Here is an 11,266-nt window from a genome sequence, read left to right as displayed (position 1 = left end):
ATGCTTGCATTCTATGCAGGAAGAGTGAGGCCGACTAAAGAGCTGAAGGGAGTTACAGTAAAATGCGTCACTTTGTTTTAGAAAACAGGTAGGTTTTTCTCAGCTCCCTGTCCATTTGTGTTTAGCTTTGTATTTTAGGGAGGTGTTCATGGGCCTATATTTCCCATTTGTGAGGGATTCTGGAATAATGAATCTTTTTATATATAATAATAAATACTTTTAACTGGTACTGTTTTATTTTAATTTTAACTGGTACTATTGCTCTCTGAGTGCTTCTGGGTCTGTTATAGGAACTAGAGTGCCCTGGACTGTCTAGCATGAGGGGATTCAGAGGATAGACAGCTGAAGTTCCAGGAGCACAACTGGTTTCAGGGTTGAGAAGACCAAAGAAAGCAGAATGGAGACCCATGGGCTCAGTTGGCACATTCAGCTGTCACTCCTATAGTGCTGGAAATTTGGTGTCTGGAAACCCGGAACTGATGCCCCCTTTCACTTGCAAACTTTGCCTGTGCAAGCAGTCCCTGCATTGGATTATCACACCCCAGGGATGCCAGTGCAACTTTTGTGCACCTTGACTGAAACAGAACATGCAGCTGTCAATCCAGGAAAGATGTGAGTTTCTGTCACTTACCCTGATGTGGCATGCCTGAACCACAGGATCCTGCAAGAAGCGGAGATGGAGTGTTTGGTGCCCACAGATCAATTTGAGATTTTTCAGTATTCAAAATTTGGATGAGAAGTTCACCTGGATCCCTGTCAGGGTTGCATACCACGTGGAAAACTGCCCTATTGTGGACTGTCATATCAGTGTCCCATGGCATCAGGTGATTCAGCACAGCCTGTGTTGGTGGAATGCCCTTCTTGTTACTTCAGATTCTGCTCATGTTGTAAGGATGACACACACTATATCCTGCCCATAGTGCAGTGCCCTTGTTGAAACAAATGCAGTAGTCCCTGTTTTCTGGATTTATATTGCACAATAAAGGCTGTGCTCAGATAATGTGCAAGACTTCAAGCACACATTTTGCTGGTACGGTCTCTAGAACTTGGATAATGATGTTTCACTCATGCATTATGACTAAGGGGCATGCAAGAATGAATTAAGTCACTCAAGAGCATCAGTGTTGCAGAACTGAACAAATGCGGTGGAGATTCTAGTAAGACTGGGCATCATTGCCCTTGTGACCTCACCCCTGTGATCCTTGGCCTCTCCATTTATAACCTGTTGTATTGGCAAGAAGATAAAACAAGATTTATCTACAATCGAAGGATCTCTCTTTCTGTGTATGTGCCACAGATGGCTGGATGTGTGAAATATCACAGGGTGAAAAAAAAGGTTGGTAATGAGTCTGCTTCCTTCCTAAATGTATGGATTTTTGGTTAACGTTTGTACCTTACCTCTTAGAAATATTAGCCTATAGAAATAAGATACAAGCTGGAATAGTATCATGCCATTTCTGTTTGTAAAATTCTTATTGTTAATGAAGTTATTTACATGTTTTCATAGAGAAGTTAGAGTAACTGTCTTCTCAACAATTTAGTGCTAACTTTTCAGCATTTAGGACAGACTGAGTTCATTCTCTATGTACACGCATTGATGGAAGAAAAATATGTAACAAATAATATCTATCTATCTATCTATCTATCTATCTATCTATCTATCTATCATCTATCTTTCTATCCTTCCATCTGAGCAAGATATTCCTTATACTGATTCACTCCCCAGATGGCCACAACAGTTTGAGCTTGGCTAGGATGAAGTTAGGCTCCAGGAACTTCTTCTGGCGCTCCCACATGGGTACAGAAACCCAAATATGTGGTTCATCTTCTGATGCTTTTATCAGGCTATTAGCAGGAAGCTGAATCATGAGTGGAACAGATAGGCTAGAAAACAATCCCATATTGGATCCCTGTGTTGCAGGAGGTGGCTTTACCTTTTACTCCATAACACCAGATCCATGTGCCAAGATAGCTCTTACCTAGTGGTCCTATGCTGTATAAATGACTTTGATTTATTTTTTGTTTAAGTCTGAGGTCTGTAAGTTACCTTCGCATGTAAATTGTAGGAGAAGGGTCATATGACAGTGCTGGATATGGGCTGATAAGGGGTCTGTTGGCCGAGCATTGCAGCTCACCCCATTCCTTACTGGCATCTGCCATCTATGTGTTAAATTTTTTAACTGTCACTAATGATGTAGCTCCTGCAGAGCGCCATTGGCTTCGCCCTGCTAATGAGAATAAAGGCCAAGTAAAATGGAAAGATCTGGCCACAAATAAATGGCGAGGACCAAATCCAGTACTAACGTGGGGGCGAGGCTCCATTTGTGTTTTTCCCCAGGATGAAGAAACACCTAGATGGGTTCCCAAGAGACTTACACGGCAAATCTCCTTGGCTCCAACTCAACATGATCCCACTCCTAATGATGTTCTTGCAGGATAGGAGACCCTGACAGCAGTGGTGCAACTTCCTGGTATCCTGCCCATGGGAAACGCAGATCTCCAGCTGCTCCCCGATTTACCATCATATATGTGTTACCCCTGTGAAATGGCATTTAACTGGCAGCATGGATGTTTTAGGAACAAAGCGGAATCTTGGCCATGGGGCTGATGGCCGTAGCCATGATTGCAGTACTGTTTACTCTTCTTTGCCGCCTATGCAGGCAACAAGCCTGGGAGCAGGTCATTATTTGACAAACCATGATGGATTTAGCTGTGGAAAACCCTAGCGCTCAAGTTTGGTTGAACATGGTGTGATGGGCAGCCAGAGACGGGTAAGATCTGGCAGCGCTGATGACCAACCTAAGACAGGGATTCCCCAGGTGGGGTTCCCCATGACGGGTAAGGCGTCAACTGACTGTTGGACAACCTAAGACAGGCGTCCATTAAAAAAACAAAAAAAGGGGGACATGCAGGCCCCGGTCTCCCAAGGATTAACTCCACAGCTTAGCTTGTTTCTCAGAGAGCATAACAGGATTGGCAATTTTGGCCTGATACATCTAGCCACTGGCTTAACCGCAAGTTCCTGCTTCCTATTTCTCAAGTTATCTGCCAAGGGATTGGATAAAACTCAAGGGATTTAGGGTGGCCACTAGAGGATTGGATACACACTGGGAGGAACTCAAGGGATTTAGGGCGGCCACTACTGGGAGGAACTCGAGGATTTAGGGTGGCCCTTTGAGGACTGGATAAACACTGGGAGGAGCTAGGGAGAGTATAAAAGAAAGCCTGGAGTTGCAATAAACAGCAATCTATCATCGATCGGCATTCGGTGTACTGCGTGTTGCCTTGTGTTGTGTTGTCTCTGTGCGTTGTCTGTGTTGTAACCCTAGTCCCTCCACTCAGCTCGGATTACGTGGCGACGCGGGCGTTGCCAACAGTCTGTTGGGTTTTTTTTTTTTTTTTTTTTCTTGCTCTGGCTTGCTTCTCTGTCTTTTCCATTAGAATAAGCATTGGGCTTGCCTGCTAAAGTAGAGTCAAGCAGAAGAGCACCAAGATAACCCAAACATTTGAGAATGCTGCCAGAGGTAGTAATTTAATCTTTCTATAGCTGTCAATTGATAGATGAAAAGTCAAAGCTAACCCAGCTGAGATGAACAAAACTGCTTAGATTACCCAAAGATTTGAAAGCAATAAGTACTGATTTCATTATGCCACCAGATTTTGTATTTTCTATTGTTAAACATTACTGTATGATAGATACTGTGTTATACCAACCCTGTTGTGAAGTCTGCCTCCATGAAATTCTTCCCATATATATTGACATTTCATAGTTTCTCACCTTCAATTTCCTTATCTTTATCTTATTTGTTTATCTTTGTCTTATTATTTACCTTATCCTTATCTTATTACTGTTCTAGTGTATATTGTTCTTTCTGTAAAAAGTACAAATGCATTTTATTTTGATTCTTTAGATCACACTTCCCTAAGAAGGTCTCCATGTATACATTAAATTAACCAAACTTGCCCGCTTTTCTTTTGTTAAGCAGACCTTATATTCAGTAGGTTTCCACACACAAGCAGTGTTCACACAAAATTCAAGGGATGACTGAGGGATCTCTTCACCCACCACACCTTTTAGTTTTCTAAGACCAAAATTAGTTTTCTAATTTTACATTGTGGTTTATGAGCCATTTTCAAGTATTTCTATGATGTGTTAAAGTAAATGTCTAGGTTCAATCTTCTTTCCATGTAGATGCCCAGCGTTTCCTGCATCATTGTGTGGAAAGTCTATCATTGCTTCATTGTTTTGTCTTCACTCCTGTGTCAAAGGTCAGCTGACTGTGGGTCAAACAAACAAATGGGTTTGTTTCCAGGATTTCTATTCTTTTCAGTGGACTCATATGTCTCTTCTTTAACCAAAACCACACTGTTTTGATTGCTACGGCTTCATACAAAGACCTGTGGTTGTGTCCTCTAGTTTGCTTTTTGTTGTATGCATTTTACAGCTTTTTAAATCTGATTTTATTTTTATGTGTGAGCATATTCAGTGAATGATGAACATTCATGTTAAGAAAGAAGTTTTACTTAGTCATTTATTCTTTTTTTTTTTTAAGATTTATTTTTATTACAAAGTCAGATATACAGAGAGGAGGAGAGACAGAGAGGAAGATCTTCCGTCCGATGATTCACTCCCCAAGTGAGGCGCAATGGGCCGGTGCTGCGCTGATCCGATGCCGGGAACCAGGAACCTCTTCCAGGTCTCCCACGTGGGTGCAGGGTCCCAATGCATTGGGCTGTCCTCGACTGCTTTCCCAGGCCACAAGCAGGGAGCTGGATGGGAAGTGGAGCTGCCGGGATTAGATCCGGCGCCCATATGGGATCCCGGTGCGTTCAAGGTGAGGACTTCAGCCGCTAGGCCGCACCGCCGGGCCCTAGTCATTTATTCTTAACCGCTGATGTTTTGAGTACCATTCCATCTTTAAAGTACTCATTAATATCTTTCTATTTTGGACAGGTGGATCAAAAGTGGCTTGGTATGCTTGGCCCACTATAGGAAAATACCTTGACTGGAAATTCACAAACAACAGAAATTCTTTGCTCACAGACACAGAAACTGGGAATTCCAGGATCAAGACATCTGCAGATTCTGTGTCTGATGATGGTTTGGCCTCTGCTTCAATGATGACACCTGCTTGTTGAATCCCCATGTAATAGAAGCAGGCAAAGGGCTTTCTTAGTCCTAATTTATGAGGATACTAACGCCAAGAATGTAGGCTCCACCCTTAGGTGCTAGTGGCTTCCCAAAGACTCAACTCCTAACACTTAATTAAGTCTTAATGTAGTAATTTTATCAAATTTTATGAAAAATATGAAGATACAAAAACTATCTTCGTATATTTTTTTCCATATAGAGCAGAATACCTGCAAATGAACAATTTATAAAGAATAGAAATGTTTAGAGCTTGAGCTCTTGGTAACCCAAGGTCAAGCGACCTTCATTTGGAGAGGGTCTTCTTGCTGTGCCATCTCATGGTAAAAGGCATCATGTAGATGAAAAAAGGGAGCAGGAAGACAAACTCCTGACTTGACTTGTGGCATTACCCTACTCACAAGAAAAGAACTCTTATGGTCCAATCCTCTCCCATAGAGCCCACCTCTTATCACTGCTGCACTGGAAATTCAGTTTAAAACTCATGCTTTGTAGGGGATACATTCAAGACATAACACAACCATTCAGACCATCTCAGGGTAGTGAGTATTCACTTTGTCAACTATGCAAGGGGTAAGCATCCTTGTGTTCACCTTCTTGGAAGCAGGTTTTCAGGTTGCCATAGGTTGCAACAGAAGGAAGTCTGGAGTGCTTCTAGGAACCTGATCTCTGGTGCACACAGCTTGTATAACCTTCTCAGTTAGTTTGGGTTAGGACTCTGAAGGTGAACTATTTCACTTTCCTGATTGGAATATATTATAAGACAAAGATTAAATAACTTTCCAGGTATAATTAAAAACTTAAATCAGTTCAGTTTCAATTAATCAGAGTTAATTTGGGTGTACTTGACTTAATAAGGTAAGTCTTTGAAAACAAATGGGCCTTTCCTTTAAAAAAATTGAAAAAAACGGATAAACAAACCAAAATGGAGAGATTGGAACCATGAGAGAAATTTTCTTGCTGGCTTTTAAGAGGGAAATTACCTTGTAGTAGAGACTTTGTAATGGTGATCCTTAGGATCATCCCTAAACATGGAGAAGAGTCACTAGTCAACTGTCAGAAAAACAATTGGGACTTAGGTTATGTAATCACAACCATGAGTGCTGTCAAAACACACACACACACACACACACACACACACACAGTGATATTGGAAAAGTACCTTGAACTCTAACTCCATTTTGAAGAAGTATCTGAAATCCTTGTTTCAGCCTGGTGAAGTCCTGACCAGAGAACTCTATTAATCCATACTGAGTCTTCCACTGCATAGAAGCTATAACATATTCATGTGTTTAAAGGTGCTCAATGTGTGGCAATTATTTGCAGGAAAACAGAAAACCCATAAGTAGAAACTGTAGTCTGCATGTGTCCCCTCTAAAACTCACATTCAAAAAATTTGTGCCTCTATATAAACTCTGGAGGGATGTAGGTAGGTTTTGCTTACCTTGTCTATCGTAGGAGGACTCACCAAAATGCACCACCTATACAGTATAGAGTGAACCCTCACTAGACATGCAATCTCTTGGCAGTTTACCTTTGGGCTTCCCATTCTCCAGAACTGTGAAAAATAAATTATTTTAAATAGAAAACACTCATCTCAGGTATTCTGATCTAGTGGTCAGAACAGAAAAAGGAAAGGGTATATAAATTTATAATTTTGCAAGAAAAATTTAAAATGTAGTTTAAAATTATTATAACAGTGTTTATCCCAAACTGAAGGGAACAAGAAGAATCAGAATTTTTATTTTCCTACATTATTATTGGCAAATGTTAGCATGTGAATGTATTAATGGAACTTTTCCTTCTAACAATTGTTTGTTAATTCAAATGGGTGAAGAGGTACTGTAAATTATGTGCATGTAAGTGTATGCACCTGTTTGCATGTGTGCGTTTAAAACCAGCAGTCCTCTACCTTGAGATTTTCTGTCTTCAAGTCTTACTCCCCAGAAGTAAACCCTATAAACTTTTCTATATCTATAAATGCAGGGTGTATCCTACATTTCCTGATTTTATAACTTCATAAGATTTATTTTATTTTTATTGGAAAGGCAGATTAACAGAGAGAAGAAGCAGGAGAGGAGAGAAAGATCTTCTGTCTGCTGGTTCACTCCCCAAGTGGCCGCAATGGCTGCAGCTACTGCACCCTTAGGAGCCCTCAAGACTAGAGTGTGGGGTAGGTTTGGCCACAACATCCACCAGCTCATACAAAAGCCAGGACAGAGGAGGAAGACTATGCTGGTTAAAGGCTGAGTGTGTGTTGCGCAGGATTAGGCTGGCTCGCAACATCTACTGATTTATGTAAGAGATGAGCTGGAGAAAGAACTGACCCAGCAATTATAACTACCAGTGTGTGTGTGTATAGGCCGAGATGGGTGATGGACTGAGCTGGGCCCTATCCTGGCAAGCACACACAAATTCAGGTCTGAAATCACCTCAGATGAGATTTCTATGGGGATCCTCCCAACTGAATTGCTGAACTCAAAACTCCAACCATGGGGAGAATCTTTGGACCTGTGGTCTGACCGTGCAGTGCATGTGTCAGAAATAGACCTCCTAAGTAGCTAAGTGGATGGCATGCCCAGATGCACATGGAGGATATGGCAGTCCATTGGGGCCAACAGAGGACATCTGGTACCATAGCAGAGGAAGGACAGCAGAACAAATCGCTCAACTAGCCCAGACAAATATCTGGGTGAATGGAAATTCTGGGGTGGACTGTGTCAGCAGGTAGACCTTGGAAGGATTTCCTCATCCTTGGCAAGACTGACAGTGTTTCACAACTATCAAAACTACTCAAATGGAACCCTCGAAGCAGGAACCCCGGGATGGCATTGGTTAGTCCTTCCCAATTCTTGGGTACTGGGGTGGTGAGCAGGCTGGGTGTGGCTTCTTCCATAATTACTGCTTTTTTCCCAGATGCAGGAGGAAGAGTGGGGAAAATTTGAAAGCAATTGTCTCACCCTGGTCAACTCTAATTATCATCAAAAATAAAAAAAAAAAAAAGAAAAAAAAAGGGAAAGGAGCCATTTTAATTTGTCTGGTCATTTAATCACTCATTATTTTACAATCATTAACTTCGTATGAATAGATGACAAACACTAAAACATGAAAGAGAAACTTGAATAATGTGTTTAGCCTGTTTTCTAAGAAAGGATGTGTTCCTCTGGTATTATTTATGGTTGTCAGAGGATAAACAGCAGCCGATGCTCCCTGCACTTGGCACTGAACAGTCACTGGAAGGGATGCCCAAAGGCATTTCCACTCCGAGGCTTTTTTCAGAATTCTTTCAAACCATCCCAGTCTAAAGGAAAGCTAACTTGTTCTTCAACCTGTTTAGGACAGTTTTTGTAGCCTCCTTGAAGCATTCATCCTGGCGCCAAATATTACTCCTTTGAAAGTTTTGGAATTACAACAGATACTTTCCAAGGAGAAAAATAATACTGGTGTGTGAGTCTGTACAGGGCACATCTTAGAAATCTTAAGAAACTGATTAAATTTATTCCCCTTATTTTGACTGCTCTTTTTTTTTTTTTTAGGTCCATGCTAGCACCAAAATGTTTGCCTATACTGAGGAAATGGACTTCAAAAGTCTCTCATATTTTGTTATTTATTTTTATTTGAAAATCAGAGATATGAAGAGAGAGGAAGACAGGGTTATCTTGCTTCTGCTGGTTCACTCCCCAAATGGCTACAATAGCCAGAGCTGTGCTGGTCCTAAGCCAAGTGACAGGAGCTTCTTCCAGGTTTCTCACATCCATGCCGAGGCCCAAACACTTGAGCCATTTTCTGCTGAATTACCAGGTCATTAGCATGGAGCTGGATCACATGTGGAGTAACTAGGATTAGAAATGATTTTTTAAAATATAACCTTCCAGCACCTCAGGTAGATTAGTTTACTTTGCTGCATTGGCCCTGAAAATGGCATTAATTTTAACGAGAAATAGTGGATGAGAAGCAACTTGCATTGCAGAACTGAAGCATTATACTTTAGTTAACAGAACCAAGTAAGGTGGGTATATAGACAAATCCTCTCTGGTATTTTGGAAAATATTTGTTACAGGCAACTCATTAGGATATCTTTGTGACTGTGAGATTAAAATTCTCCAGAATTATGAGTGAATATAAAAAATAACTGATTCTTTGCATTACAAATGGGACATCGCATTGATTAAATTTGGAAAAGAGACTTAGGAATCGAGACGGATTATTGGAAAAAAAACATGCTCAGTTTGGGACATACATTGGCCTTGTTCTACAGATTCCACAGATGAGAAGACAGGTCAAGAGAGGTGAAGTGATGCAGCTAACTCAAATGGATGATTAGTGACCATCTATAATGTGGAAATCAGGCATGAAATCTTCTACACTCCTTTGATAAAATTACCATGGGCTTGCTAATGACCCAGAGCCAGTAAACAGCATACAAACTCCCTCCTTGTTTCATAATCATGGCAAACACTGTGTAGTACATATGTAAGTTTATGTCCTCTGAGCCCAGTCCTTTATGCGAAGAGGCAAGGATAAAAAAAAAATGAGTAAGCAAGAAAACTGTAATTTAAACTCCCAACACTTTGTTGTAATTTTTTTAAAAAGTATGCAGTCATAGGAGTATATGTGTATATTAAATTATATTGTGTACTGACTAGAAAATGATCCACGGTCTCTCAGAGGTCCCATTCTCTTGATTAGTGGTAACTTCAGTTAGTTAATTAAGGTTACTTTAATACTAATTAGTCGAGGCTTTAATTATGCCTTCCAAATAGGAGCAAAGGAATGATACAGCTCTTAGTGACCTAGTTAACCAAAGTGATTGGGTTTCTTGTCTTCCATCTAAAGGTGATGGTGATAAGTAACAAAGGGAGGAAAGCTGATCCTAACGGGATTATAACAGCATCCTTTAGCCAGAGTCAAGCTTGACAGCAGCAGTAGTCCTGAGAAAAAAAGGATCCTTTGTGGCTTCTGTGATTTCCCTGCAGAGAAAGAGGTCGCTGGGCTGAGGAATGGCTCACTTTGTTAAAGAAGTCTCTGAAGAAATTGTTTCTCCAACAGAGCAAGCCAGTGGATCACAGAGTATAAGCATTAAGTGAATGCTTTAAGTGCTAGGAAGGATGCCTTGCTAAGTGAACAGAAAGTGGAACTGGAAACCCAGTCTGCATTCTGGAAAGGGTGTTTCACTTTCTGAGTGTCCTCTGTAGAATAGACGTGAAGTCTGAGCAGGGTTAAAGAGATGAGAGTCAGAGTTACTCTTTCCAAGGAATTCATATCTTGTGGGACAGATTTGTAGAAAGATACATTTTGTGGTAATACACTAAATGTGTCATTTGGCAAATCTGTCACTTCCATCAGACTCATGCAAACTGGAGTTTATCCAGTTTGTCACCAAATTAAGCACAAAAATGTGCTTACATTTTTGACAGCACTAGCATTCTGTTGGAAGAGCTGTAGGCACTTGTATTTCCAGAACAGCGCAGTGAGAACAAAACTGGTCTAAGTTCTTTGAGAAAACTTCTTGACTTAAATATTCTTTATAGGTGAGAATAAGCAATTTGACAGTAAGCAAATTTTGGCTCAAAAAGACTAAATTTGGCAAAAGGCACTGGATTTGTATGTTTGATGGTTTTATTAAATTATATTTGTTCTCCATATTTGCAAAATATTCTGTAATCCCTTCCAGTAAAATTGATTTTCTCTTCCATAAAAATGAAGACAGGATAATTTATTAGGTTATTAACTCATACTATAAAGGGTCTTCCTTTGACATACATTTTCCTTCCTACATACCAGTGGTTTATGATTGTTATTTGTGGACCTTTAATAGCTTGAGGCAAAAAAGTTAGTTTTGTTTTCAAAAGTTCATCGTCAAAATTATACTAGATTTTTGCTGGAAGGGACCTCAGAGTGGGAAAAGTTGAGGTCAAGGCTTAAAGATTGAGTTATCACTCTCAAGCATGATGGGAGACAAGGGGAGGTCAAACCAGGTTTCCATTATATGCCTGGGAGGTTGTAGGGTGCACCTAGGGATCTTGGAGACTTTGTGCTTGACAGAAACATTGAGCTTCCTTCTCTATAGAGACCCTCCTGGCCTTAACGGTGAGCATACAGGCAGTGGGTATGGTG

General features: G+C 40.7%; 1 pseudogene; it reads left to right on the top strand.

Annotated features, from left to right (window-relative positions):
- Nucleotides 1–407: 407 nt before the first annotated feature.
- Nucleotides 408–1,313, top strand: LOC131483398 (E3 ubiquitin-protein ligase RNF144B-like; annotated as a pseudogene).
- The last annotated feature ends 9,953 nt before the right edge of the window (nt 1,314–11,266 follow it).

This window comes from Ochotona princeps, chromosome 2 (genome assembly GCF_030435755.1).
Source record: "Ochotona princeps isolate mOchPri1 chromosome 2, mOchPri1.hap1, whole genome shotgun sequence".
Lineage (NCBI taxonomy): Eukaryota > Metazoa > Chordata > Mammalia > Lagomorpha > Ochotonidae > Ochotona > Ochotona princeps.
The sequence above is the reverse complement of the archived record's forward strand: the minus strand, read 5'-3'. Positions and strand labels throughout refer to the sequence as shown.